A 14,161-nucleotide genomic window follows, 5' to 3' on the forward strand; every position below is an offset into this window, starting at 1 on the left:
GACTTGTTGGCTTTCTTGCTGATGTTAAATTTTTCTTCGATGGCAACTATATTCAGCTCAAGCCAGCAAAGTAGTCCAACTTCAAACACACTGTCCAGCAATAGCAGCCTTGTCCCATCTCCAACCCTCAACATTTACATTAAATCCCTCCTTCAAACCAGCAAACCTCTGCAGCTGCAGTACTGACAGCTGGCATGCTTTATTTCATTAACTTTCTCAACATTAGTTACAATTGAAAGGAACTCTTAGACATCCTTCAAATAGAATATAGATTAATATCTTCATTTTGATTTTGTAATAAAGGTCTGGAAGTAATTTCAAATCTCGGCAACCCCCTTGGTTCAGCATTTAATGCTTTTCGTTCATACTGGAAAGTCTAAACTATGTCCTATTTTAACAGTGAGGCATAGCAATAATGTTTTTGCTATTCTCTGAGGATTTAGTTCTACTTTCCTGCACTTTAATCAGTTGCATAAAATAAACTCAGTCGTTTCTGAACAGTTATTTATCTGCTTCTGTGCATTTCTTATTAATACCAAGAAAGACGGAGGAGTAGAAGGTGAGATTTTTGGAATACGTTCACAGGAGACTGGAATGTTTAAAAAAACAAATGTCCCTATAGGCCCAGCAGATCACAGGCTGTTCTCCCCCTTATTTTGAGAGGGAGCTGACTGGTGGTTATTCAACCTGAGAAGGTCACCTCAGGCAAGGGGCTAGGTTGAGAAAGCAGGACCTTCATGGATAACCTTAGTCAGTACAGGAATCGAACACCCACTGTTGGCATCTCTCTGCATCACAAACCAGCCGTCCAGCCAACTGAGCTATCCAACAAGAAACATAGGGCATAGCTTGTAGAGTTTGACTGTACATGTGAGTTATCTACTCTTCTGTTTAAGTAGCCGTAGAACTTAAATCACTATAAATCCACTTTGAAAGCCTTGAAATATATTTTGGTTTTTTTTGTAGATTGTGGCTTAACCTGTATAATGGGCCAAATAGTGACTAACCAACTTAAAACAGAGTTAAACCTCAACTTTCAATCTTCTCAAGGTTCTCTGAAGTTAATTCCAGAGGAGGCTGTAATGGAAAAGTTTATATTTGAGTATGAACAATGTTACATAGTATGTAAAAAATACAAGTAGCAAAGCAAAATTGAGTCTTTGACTCTTCAACTTGTATGGATGAAGTCCACCAACATGTAAAGCGTTACTGTCATACTGAGTAGGTAAGTCTCAGCTTCACTCCGTTAGCTCTGCTCACTGCAGTGTGTAGCTCTGGGACATGATAACCATTATAGTGGTAAATAGGAAAATATATTAGCCAGAATTCCTGCTTTTGATTGGTACTCATTAATCACTGCTAGAAAGTGAACGATAGTTGGTGAATGATAAGTAATTTGAACTTGGTTGCAATGACTCCAGTAGTTTGTTGCCACTCACCATCCACACATAAACAACAGCTATTTGGACAAATGCAGGAAGGTTACCAGAATCATATCCTTACTGTTAGTGAAAATGAAATGAAAGTCGCCAAAGCCTGCTCATAGAATCCCTACAGTGCAGAAGGAGGCCATTTGGCCCATCGAGTCTGCACCAAAAACAATCACACCCAGGCCCTAGCCTCACAACCCCTGCTAATCCCCAGATGCTAAGGGGCAATTTGGCATGGCCAATTAACCTAACCTGCACATCTTTGGAAGGTGGGAGGAAACCAAAGCACCCGGAAGAAACCTGTGCCGGCATGGGGAGAATGTGCAAACTCCACACAGACAGTGACCGAGGCTGGAATTGAACCTGGGTCCCTAATGCTGTGAGGCAGCAGTGCCAAGCACTGTGCTACTGTGCCGCAAAGTCTGCTCTTCCCCTTATTTTGAGGGGGAGAACTGACTAGTGGTGATTTATCCTGAGGGTCACCACATCTCAGGCAATGGTCAAGGTTGAGAAGGTGGGTCTTCATGAATAACCTCAGGCAGTATGGGAATTGAACCCGTACTGTTGGTGTCGCTCTGCATCACTAACCAGTCATCCAGCCAACTGAGCTAACCAACAGAGGAATGAATATCATCTCATTAACACATGTGAGTTACAAATTAAAAAGAATATTGGATTAGAAGTAATATACTTACTGGGAAATTAATGAAATTTAGGTCTTAGAGGGTCGAATACATGAATACAGCTGCATTTACAGTAATACAGATTGTCCAGCCAGGCGCAGAATTGTTATCTAAAAATACAAAGAGATTTCTAGATAGGAAGGTATCTTAGCTTCATGCTCAAAACAACTTCTGCTACAAAATGTATTGTGTAAAATGTAATAGCTCAGTTCTTGGCATGTTGCTAAATCACTTGTATTCCTCAAGATGCCACGAGTACCCCACCTGTGGTTGCTAGTTCAAAGATCAATGAAGAGTGGGATCAGCTGACAGAGCATTCAATTGGCTGCCAGCTGCTTGGTGAAGAACATCTGCTGATTTTCAACAACATTTTTAGCCATTGCCATGGGGGGGTCTTTGTTGCTGTGTCTTCTAATGAGCAGGGAACTTCTGCAGAGAAATTCTGAAGCAATTATTAATGAACAAACTCAACAAAACAGATGGTGACATGTCAAACAGGTGGAAAGCTATTGCAATACTTTCCGCACCCCCTCTCCAACCACCCCCACCCCCCCCACCCAACCAAACATTAACAGGAAACACAAAAAATCATATTTTTGATAATTTCTGCAAAAAGAAAATTGGGAATAAAAGGTCTGTGAAGCAGATTGTACCATACGGCTATATTTGTTTGTTTCAACACAGAAAATGGGGCTAACATTCTGTATGAGAACATTGTTACTACTTAATTCAAAGATAGGAAAGATGAGGTCCTTCTTTTTTGATGCCTGTTCAAAGTGACAAGTAAAGTAAGTTCTGACAGCTCATTAGAGATTTGGACACAACATGAAACTTGCCTTATGATGATATTGATGAGCATTATTTGTTCTGCCACACTTTGAGAATCCCAGTTTCGACGATATGAGCAATGCAAGCATCCCAGTAGCCCAGATGTCAGTGAGGGTGAAGAGAAGAATTCTTTGCACTGAAATTATGAGCCTCACTATTATCCTGGAAAATAAGCCACATTTCCTTCCTTCAATGAGTTTATGTAAAATAATTTTCTGAAATATGGCACAAACTTTCAGAAATGAATTCAAGACAAAAAGTTACAGATTGTGTGACTATTCATTTCATAGAATCCTACTGTGCAGAAGAAGGCCGTTTGGCCCATCGAGCCTGCACCGACACCAACCCACCCAGGCCCTAACCCGGAAGCCCACGTATTTACCCTGCTAGTTCCCCTGACACTCAGGGGCAATTGTTCATGGCCAATCCACCTAACCCGCACATAGTTCGGATTGTGGGAGGAAACCGGAACACCCGGAGTAAACCCACACAGACTGTGACATGGCCGGGAATTGAACCTGAGTCCCTGGCGCTGTGAGGCAGCAGTGCTAACCACTGTATCACCGTGCCGCCCATTAATTAATTAGCAAGTGCGACACACAATTGTCCCCCCTCACTTACATTAAACACCTTGTTGGTCAGAGATCAGACTGGCGTGAAATACAGCTGCTCTATATCAGTGAGCTTCAGGTGCAGCAGTGACGAAGATGAATGAGGAGGTGAGCACCACTCAGCAACAACCTCCCGGGTGTGGGGGAAGGGGTGGTTTCAGCCGTGGCAATGGTGCTGGAAGAGGCGGGTCTGGGGTACCAACGGTTGGTGGTCAGTGCTGGCTTGGAGCTTGTATTACACGCATTCCCCCTGCCCACTGATTGACCCCCGAAGGGTTGCATTCGAGGTTGACCCCCCCCCCCCGCCCCCAAAGCCCACTGACGTCGCCATGGTTACCCTGGCATCTGTCTGCTGGACAGGCTCTGCGGCTGACTGCTGACATCCCATCCCAGGCCCCACTAACAGAAACAAGTAGCAGCTCTGTCAGCTGCTGCTCCAAACAAGAGAGTTTGGCAGTTGATAGCATAGCTCCTTACACTGCATGGACTCTACAGCGCTGTCCTCAATGGGAACCCATCACTTGTGAGTCACGAGGGTGCTTCTTCACTGTCTGTCTGAACACAAACCATTCCTTAACGCCACTGCACTAGACAGCTAGGTGGGTGTACCCATGTCTATGCTTCAAAGTTCCCGATGGTAACCCCCATACAACCACCCGTATGCTTTCCGTGGCGAGGGTGCGGTGTCAGTTGCCAACCCGCATGGCACCTGGGATGGTGTCAGGCTGTCAACGTTCACACTCATTGGGACATGGGTTGCTAGAAGGGAGTGTGGGTATCGCGATGGATAACCTCATGGACTGTCTTTCTCTCCCTCTCTCTCTTTCTCTCTTCCTCCTCATGGTATGGCGCCAATAGACCTGCCCGTCATTCTTGTGGCTGTGGAAAGGAGGAGGGAGACGTCCACGTACTACAAAGCCAGTCTGGGCCAGAGGCTGCAGCCAGAGGACCAGGGGAGAGTGGTCATGGAGGTGGGTGCCCATTGGCCTGAGGCAGGGCCCAGAGCACAGAGGAGATGAGACCCGGCAGTTCATGTCCTTCAATGAGCTGATGGACACCGTGTGCCACTGCAGGCTGTGGCCCCACAAGGAGACAGTGCGGTACCTGTGTCAGGTCCTCACAGACCTGGCACCTCGAGGGACACCCTCAGATGAAGGTTACATCAGTCCTAAACCCATATGCAACCGGCTCCTTCCAGGCCGCCAGCGGGGACCTTTGTGGGATCTCTCAATCCTCCGACCACAAGTGTGTCTGCTAGGTGACGGATGCCCTGTTCGCCCAGGCAGGCCATTACATCAATTTTGACATGGGCTGGACCCAGCAGGAAGCCAGGGCTGCAGCCTTTGCCACCATTACTGGCATGCCGAACATGCAGTGGGCTATTGATTGCACACACGTCACCCTGCAGTTCCCAAAACGTCAGGCACTGTGCTTCGTAAACAGGGAGGGGTTCCACTCCCTGAACCACAAGATGAACATCATGCATGTGTGTCCATGCCACCTGGAGACTGTGCACAATAGCTTTTCCTGCAGAGCTCTGACATCACCAGCATCTTCAAAGACCAGCCCAGGCTGCCATGACCGCTCATGGGGAACAAGGGCTACCCGCTCAGGACTTGACTGATGACACCAGAGCGGAGACCTGAGACCAATGTGGAGACCTGTTGTAATGAGGCCCGCGCTGCCACCCACTCCATCTTGGAGCAGTGCATCGGGCTCCTGAAGTTGTGATTCTGTTGCCTGGACAGCTCTGGCAGTGCCATCCAGTACCGCCCTCCGAGGGTCTCCTGTATCATCGTGGTCTGCTGTTTGCCCCACAACCTGGCAGCAGGAGATTTCCTGGAGGAGGAGGAGTGCGAGAGGGCAGATGCCCTTGAGGAGGAGGGGACCATGAGGATGCAGAGGAGGAGAAGACCAAGGAGAAGTCGGGGGATGGAAGACACATGGCGGTAAGGGTCTGGCAGGGCAGAGCGGTGAGGGTGGCCCTCATCATCACCATGTTCAATGACTAGGGAGCATGTGATTCACCACCTCCTACCTCCACCCACTGGAGCCCGCAACCCGCCCCACCAACCCTCACCCACAACCCATATCCACACCCTCGCCATGGGTCCCATTGACATCACACAAGGGTAATGGGTCTGGGTTGGCTGTATTAGTGAATTACTGGTCCAGGCAGGAGGTCGACAACAACTTGCTATGCGGCACACTGTGAAGCAGCCCCGGTGCCACACAGGTCTGACTCCTACCTGCTCTCTGACTGTACAATGGTATCCAGGCCCATGGTGGGTGTTCCTGCCTCCACCCGAAGTACATTAACAGCTGTGTCATGTTGTGCACACCAGAGAGTGACCGAGAAGCCTCACCATTAACCCATCCCATTGTCGTGATAGTTTCTGCGCAGGCGGACTATGTGATGGAAGGCGGTGTCAATTGGCAGCTGCTGGTCTTGGATGGTTCCTTGGGGCCTTTTACAGAGTTTCCTCCGTGCTGTTGTGGGGCCTTTCAGTGGGAGCAGCGGGGGGGGGGGGGGGGGGGAGGGGGGCGGTGACGCCACATGGGCTGGGCACGTTGGGGTCCTTTCCGGAAACAAAGCGACACATGATTAAGAAATGATTCAGATAATGATTTACATGTAATTAGCGGGCCCGGGATTGAAGTCTCCGGGCATGCTAGCACACTAGTGAGGAGCTGGTGGCCCGACCCCGCTGGAGTGAAGGGGGGCCTCAGGAGGACAGGGGTAGTGGGGGTGCCCCTGGGCATTGCCAGCTTGGCAGTGCCAGCCTGGCCTCCTTTTACTGTCAAAAGGGCAAAGTGGCAATGCCCAAAGGGCACCTTGGCACTGCCCAATAGGCATTGGGCAGTGCCAAGGGGGTGGGGCTGGGGGGGCAGACGAGGAGATTGGTGGGGGTGGAGGGACCCGCTGCCACTCTGCATTTGGGATCGTAGTTAGAGGGAGAGAGGTCAACCATCATGGTTGGGCATTGTGGTGGGAGATCGGCCTGCTTGTGGGGGGGGCGGGGGGCGGGGGGGGGTGGCGGCAGAGTCAGGGCTGCAAGGGCGGGGAATCGGGAGATCAGTATTGGGGGGGGGGGTGGGAGGGATTGAGGCGGACTGTGAGGGGGGGGGGCATTGGGGCTGGCCTGGACATGACTGGGAGGCCTGCGATTGTGGCGTGGGGGGGGGGGGATTGCACCATCAGTGATGTGGGGTTGCGGGGCTGGCCAGCGATCGGGAGGCCAGCAGTGCAGGGCTCCTGTGCATGCACCAATCTCGCTCTGACAGATCAATGCTATACTGCCGGCCCCTCCAGCGGGAATAGACCCTGCCCACTGATTTTTAGCATGATTCATGCGAGGGCCCTCTGTGATGCACAGAGTGTGGGAGATTCATTTTGAAAATCCCACTGAACAAAATAGCAGGATTTACTCCAGTTTTTACGCAAGTTTGGCACTTAGAATTTTTTTGGGAGAACCCACTCAATTTACATGATGATGGAAAGAATTGTACCAAATAGTCATTTTTCTTGATTCCCTATTGCGTATAATTTTAAGTTGAACTGATTTTTTTTTACCACAGAATTTCATCTTCAAAATGTCACCTTTGGAAATCAATTTATATGAATGTATTTTATTTTTCTTTTGGCATATGGATTAATATCTGCAAGAAAAGGTAACTGCTGGCAGTGACTGTGTTAACGAGAGCAATGGTGGTGTCTTTGGGAAGGACAGTACTAATGTCGGGGAACAGAGTACAGGCTGACAATAGGAGCATATCACCAGTTGTCAGACGGTAGAGCACAGAACACAATCTGAAGGAAGATAGCAGCATCCTTCTGGGAAGATCCACTGGAATGGAGATTGGAATAAATTCAAGCAAAGTGTTACCACTGTTGGATCAATTTAGGATTTTCTATTTGATGAAATCCTTATAGGTTGGAATTAATTCTAATTGTGAGTGACAAATATATTCACTCAGTGGTTTAATGTCAATTTTTATGCCATCTGCAATATTTTATTATACAAGCATTCATTTGACCTTATGAATATTCTGAAGTTAGGCAAAATTGAAATCGTAATTTTTTATTAAAAAGCAGACCTCAAAGGAATAATGCACAGAAGACATGTGCTTTGAAATGTTCTCTTCAAGAGCACTCTAAGACCTTCAGTGCAGCAATGTGTGTTCTTCCCATTGCATGAAGATCTGCAAAAGCAATGTACAAAATAACCTGGTCCTGAAAACCATTGCCTTACATTTCACAAAACCTTAACGCTGTTCTTTAGCACTGATAGCAGATAGAGCAAGAATATTGATCGGAAAAGTAATAACCGGTAAATAAATGATAGCTACCAGGAGAAAACCTGAAAACAGCTCACAATCATATTGCTGAAGAAACTGCTGGTGATGGCTCTTAATTACCTGATGCAATGAGCTTTCAGGCTCTGATCTTCAGATCTTAGTGAACCTATTAAATTTGTTTGCTTCACATAATCACACAGGGAATATTTATTTTTTTCCATTAAAACGAGCAATTAGCAAAAAGAAAACTGCTCAATTTAATTTAACTCAGGCCAGCTACACTGAAGTTCTGTTGTGCAGGAAATTAAAAAATACTTATTGTCTATGGTTCAATCGAATTTTTAAAAAAGTATTTCTGCAGGTAAGTTCTCAATTGTTTCTGATAAGAAACATTATAAATGACCTGCCAAAAACCTTCATGCCTCTACAAGCTTCTACATTGGGGCAAATTATTTCATTCGTCAGTGATTACACATTCCAAGGATCAGGCACATGTAGTGCTTACCCAAGGGAGATGACAGGCTTAGTATTGGTTTCCATTTTCTGAAGCTGTTTTGTTTTAATTTGATATGTTAAGTATTTTGAAACTATTGCTACATAGCATTTACAGGACACGGGATTGTCTTGGAGGAGCTACAATGGGTTGAAATGATGGCACTTTGCCCTGTTTTAATATAGCACAGTAAGAGTTTTAACAACACCTGGTTAAAGTCCAACAGGTTTATTTGGTAGCAAATACCATTATCTTTCGGAGCGATGCTCCTTCGTCAGATGGAGTGGAAATCTGCTCTCAAACAGGGCACAGAGACACAAAATCAAGTTACAGAATAATGATTAGAATGCGAATCTCTACAACCAACCAGGTCTTAAAGATACAGACAATGCGAATGGAGGGAGCATTAAGCACAGATTAAAGAGATGTGTATTGTCTCCAGACAGGACAGCCAGTGAGATTCTGCAAGTCCAGGAGGCAAGCTGTGGGGGTTACTGATAGTGTGACATAAACCCAACATCCCGGTTTAGGCCGTCCTCATGTGTGCGGAACTTGGCTATCAGTTTCTGCTCTGTCGTGTGTCGTGAAGGCCGCCTTGGAGAATGCTTACCCGAAGATCAGAGGCTGAATGTCCGTGTCCGCTGAAGTGCTCCCCCACAGGAAGAGAACAGTCTTGCCTGGTGATTGTCGAGCAGGGTTTATTCATCCGTTGTCGTAGCGTCTGCATGGTTTCCCCAATGTACCATGCCTCGGGACATCCTTTCCTGCAGCGTATCAGGTAGACAACGTTGGCCGAGTTGCAAGAGTAGGTACCGCGTACCTGGTAGACGGTGTTCTCACGTGAGATGATGGCATCCGTGTTGATGATCCGGCACGTCTTGCAGAGGTTGCTGTGGCAGGGTTGTGTGGTGTCGTGGTCACTGTTCTCCTGAAGGCTGGGTAGTTTGCTGCGGACAATGGTCTGTTTGAGGTTGTGCGGTTGTTTGAAGGCAAGAAGTGGGGGTGTGGGGATGGCCTTGGCGAGATGTTCGTCTTCATCAATGACATGTTGAAGGCTCCGGAGGAGATGCCGTAGCTTCTCCGCTCCAGTACGGCATCTCCTTCAAACAACCACACAACCTCAAACAGACCATTGTCCGCAGCAAACTACCCAGCTTCAGGAGAACAGTGACCACACAACCCTGCCACAGCAACCTCTGCAAGACGTGCTGGATCATCGACATGGATGCCATCATCTCACGTGAGAACACCATCTACCAGGTACACGGTACCTACTCTTGCAACTTGGCCAACGTTGTCTACCTGATACGCTGCAGGAAAGGATGTCCCGAGGCATGGTACATTGGGGAAACCATGCAGACGCTACGACAACGGATGAATGAACACCGCTCGACAATCACCAGGCAAGACTGTTCTCTTCCTGTGGGGGAGCACTTCAGCGGTCACAGACATTCAGCCTCTGATCTTCGGGTAAGTGTTCTCCAAGGCGGCCTTCACGACACACGACAGCGCAGAGTTGCTGAGCAGAAACTGATAGCCAAGTTCCGCACACATGAGGACGGCCTAAACTGGGATGTTGGGTTTATGTCACACTATCAGGAACCCCCACAGCTTGCCTCCTGGACTTGCAGAATCTCACTGGCTGTCCTGTCTGGAGACAATACACATCTCTTTAACCTGTGCTTAATGCTCCCTCCACTTACATTGTCTGTATCTTTAAGACCTGGTTGGTTGTAGAGATTCGCATTCTAATCAGTATTCTGTAACTTGATTTTGTGTCTCTGTGCCCTGTTTGAGAGCAGATTTCCACTCCATCTGACGAAGGAGCAGCGCTCCGAAAGCTAATGGTATTTGCTACCAAATAAACCTGTTGGACTTTAACCTGGTGTTGTTAAAACTCTTACTGTGTTTACCCCAGTCAAACGCCGGCATCTCCACTTCATTAATATAGCACATCAGTTGCTGTTCATATTTCTCAAAAAGAATCTCAGTCTTGTCAGCATGTCATGCTTTGCTCATAAGCAGGTTTGAAACAGACTGTGATGTAAAACACTCAGTGAAAAAAAGAGATTTCACAAATGTAATGGTCTTGATTGTAAGACAGTCTACCTGGTCTAAAGGTTCTTGTCTTTACTCTGGATGTCAATGACATGTGACAACTTGAATAAGGTTCCACCAAAGGTAATACACCTTTATTAAACCACTAAGCAATAGTACATACTCATGATAAAAGCCGTTACTTAGCTTCCCTGTTAGCCGGGCTCTGTCTCGATGATCAATCTGTGACGAATCCTCTGTGCGTGACTCCTGAGTGACTGACCAAATCATTCTAACCCACTGCAGCCAAGATGTTTTTGTGTACTCTTTCTTCACACATTTTCTTTGCTGTGGCCCTGTACCATTTAAAGTAATGCCTGCTTTTAGCCCAGTAAATTGGTTTTCAATTACACCATTGTCTTTTCCCCTGTCCTGATATCCTGGGCCTCTCACAAGGTCATGCTTGAAGGAATAGAGCCAGCCTGATTCCGCTTTGTTATCTCCAGCACTGTTGTCAATCTCTGAAGCTGGGAGAAAGAGACACATTTATTGTTCCTCAGTAAGGCAATTGGTTTATCTGAATGTGAGCACTCTGACAGTTTAAGCCATTTTTCAGAACTTGCTGATTCTAGCTTTGACTTGACTATATTGACCATTGTGCTTTGTGTTTTGAGCCCACAATTCAGTTCAGTACAGTTTTTCAGACATCTTCGGTCTGGGTTCTTCTTTCACCTCAATATTCCTTGCTATCACCTGAGCCAGACTCCACACACAGGGTTACACCACAAACCACCCATATTAATTAATATAAAAGAAATAAAGAAAGAGTTACATGGTTAAAAAATGATTGCACATTAAAAAGGTAAACAATACGTTGATTTGCGCCAGCCACCTTTTCATGTATAATTTTGTCTAAGAACGTTATTACACTTTTCCGGATTAAATACTTTCAGTTTCTTCTTCCATTCCTTCCTGCTACATTTTTATCATAAGTCGAGTTTCTCTCTCTCTACATCAGTGACAAGATTCACATACTAACACACTGGGGTATAGTTTCCAGTCCCGTCTGATGCAGGAATCATCAGGAGGAGGGACAGAAAATTTGACGGACCGTTTACAGGTGCATTGCCCTCGGGCGTGAATTTCCTGTCCCAGGGTGGTGCAACCGGAAAATCCTACCCATTACAACTATAAGATGTACCACGGCACAACATGAGATATTATATTGACCCGGGAACATGTTACAAAATTAGTACCTGTGGATATTTCTGGGATAGCTTTAAATTATTGCAAAATCTGATGTTTAACTTGTCGCATTTGATAATATGCTTCCCCGGTCTTGTCAATCTCCTCTTATAAGATAGATAAAATGCTCAGGTAATGGGGGTATGTCACAAACTTCTCCACATACCATCTCAAAGTCCCTTTACATCACCCTTGAGAGAGATTTTATGACCCTCTGAATGACGATGTTTTCATATTTGGCCAATGCTACGGGATGATTGTTATTTTCCCAGGTGATGGATGAGACCATAGATAAGAATATCATCACTGAAGTTCAGCCTGCCTTCAAGACCTGAAGCACAGACTGAATCATGTGTTGAAGTACCTCAGCTACTGAAGTGATTCTAAAGTTGAGCCTTTTGGATTGAAAAAGTTTGATCTAAGATAACCCGATACTTCCACAAGCTTAATTTGATGGCATCTGCACTGAAGTCAAGTTTAGCACAGTGCTTAAAACCATGTATTTTCCATATAATGTCATCGATTATTGGTATTAAGTGTCTTTCTCTTTGTATGGCTTGGTTTGGTGACTGCATAACAATGCAATTTCAAATCTGATTCTCGCTCTTGGGTAAAAGCAAAATACTGCGAATTGAAACAAAAACAGAAAATGCTGGAAACTCTCAGTGAGTCTGAAAGCACTGGTGAAGAGAGAATAGAGCCAACATTTCGAATCAGGATGACTCTTCATTGGAGCTCGCTTTTGGGTTTCTTGGCGAGTTTCCTGGGTGAAAGCAAACTGTAGGTTCATCCTCAGCTTTCTCAATAATGTCATGGTCAAGTAGATGCTGAAGTTCTGTTTTCAGTTGGTTTCCAGGCGTGAAATGGTATCCACCGCAAGTGATGTGCTACTCAGTCTACATGCATCTTATATGTGACACCCTTCAATTTCACGATACCTGTGAAGTGGCTATTTAAAAGCACAGCAACACTGCTTTGTTTTGTATTGCGGGGAGGAATGTCAAGCAAATATATGCAAGGCTTTTGCAAAAAACTGAGGGCTTCAGGTAAAGTCATTAACAGAGGAACTCAGACGCAAAATATAACTTTAGAATTGTACTTTGAGAAAAATCAGGTGAGTTGCTTTTTTCAAAAAATGTTTCAAGTGATTTTAATTGTTTTCCTTCTTGTCATGGCTCCTTGCCCAGTGTCCTACCTCTGTTAAAGTCAGAAGTGGACAGGTTGGAGGTAGGATTTGGGTTTGAGTTTTTTTCATTTTTACATACCACCCGACTCAAACCCACCTGCTATAGGGGGTTAAAATCCCCCTCGATGAATAAATTTTGCAGTTCTCTTTGAATGTTGTCTTTTCAAAGTGGGTTAGAGCTGAATTTTCTTACTCTATGATATGAACTTTGACATAAGCTTGAGTTTCTTTGTGAATTTATGGGCCTGATTTTACCATTTTGATTCTAAGTGCTGAATCTGGGCGCAATTCAGGTCCGACTTGGAAAACTGCTCTCAGGCACTCCCATATGCACTTAGCCTGAAACAAAAATCACAAGTCTGAATTGCACTGTGGGCGGGGCTTATCGTACCCAAAATTCTGCAGCTCCGATTCAACTGCGCATGCACGGTTAGAACAAAATGAAAAGCGCACCCCTGCCACATCATGCCCGGGCCGGTTAGTGTCTGCCCCTGAGCCCACAGACATTGCCGCACCCCTACATCATAACAGGCCCACTTATCCCCCACCCTCCGCCACCCCAGAACAATCGCGGTCCACTCCCCCTTTTCCCTCCACCAATCTCAGGCAGACTGGCAGCAGACGCCCACTTCCCCCTGACTCATCTCAGGCAGAGTGATCCACCCTGCCCCCTACAAACTACAGATATCAGTCAGAGTGATCCCCCTCACCCCTACCCTGGACCCTCCCGCACAAGGCCCCATCTCCTCCGGACTCCGATGGCTGTGTGGCACCTCCCTCTCTCTACCCTGTCCCCAATCATTGAGGCACTGACCCACCACCACCCCCTCCCCCTCCCCATCAGCACACCTGCAAGTGCTCACTTGCCTTCCCCTCAATGCTAACAAGCAAACTGCGTGGAACTTGCTGGAATGTTCTGCCAAACTGCCTGCAGCTGATCTGCCCTAACGAGGGGCAGCTCCATTAAAAACACAAGGAAGGACAGGCAGTGTAGGGAGAAAATGAGCTCATGACCAGCCCCCCAATTTTCTGAGGGTGGCCTCGGGAGGCCGCTGGATGCAGCAGAGGCGAAGTGGGACACCCTCTTCACCCCAGGAGGACGCAGACTTGGGGGGCTGGTGAAAATGCGGCCTGGGAGGAAGTTGCCACCTCAGTCAGTGCCAGGGCACTGGCCCCCTGAACTGGGAAGCAGCGCCGGAAAAAACTCAATGATCTCATCCGGGCAGCAAGAGTGAGTGCTGAACCCCATTTAGCATATCTCCCCTCGATCCTCCCATCCCCAGCACCCTGCATGTTTCCAGCCTCTGACCCCCAACCACCTCCTTCCTTTCCCCACAATGAGCCTCACT

Source organism: Mustelus asterias, chromosome 3 (assembly GCF_964213995.1).
Source record: "Mustelus asterias chromosome 3, sMusAst1.hap1.1, whole genome shotgun sequence".
NCBI lineage: Eukaryota > Metazoa > Chordata > Chondrichthyes > Carcharhiniformes > Triakidae > Mustelus > Mustelus asterias.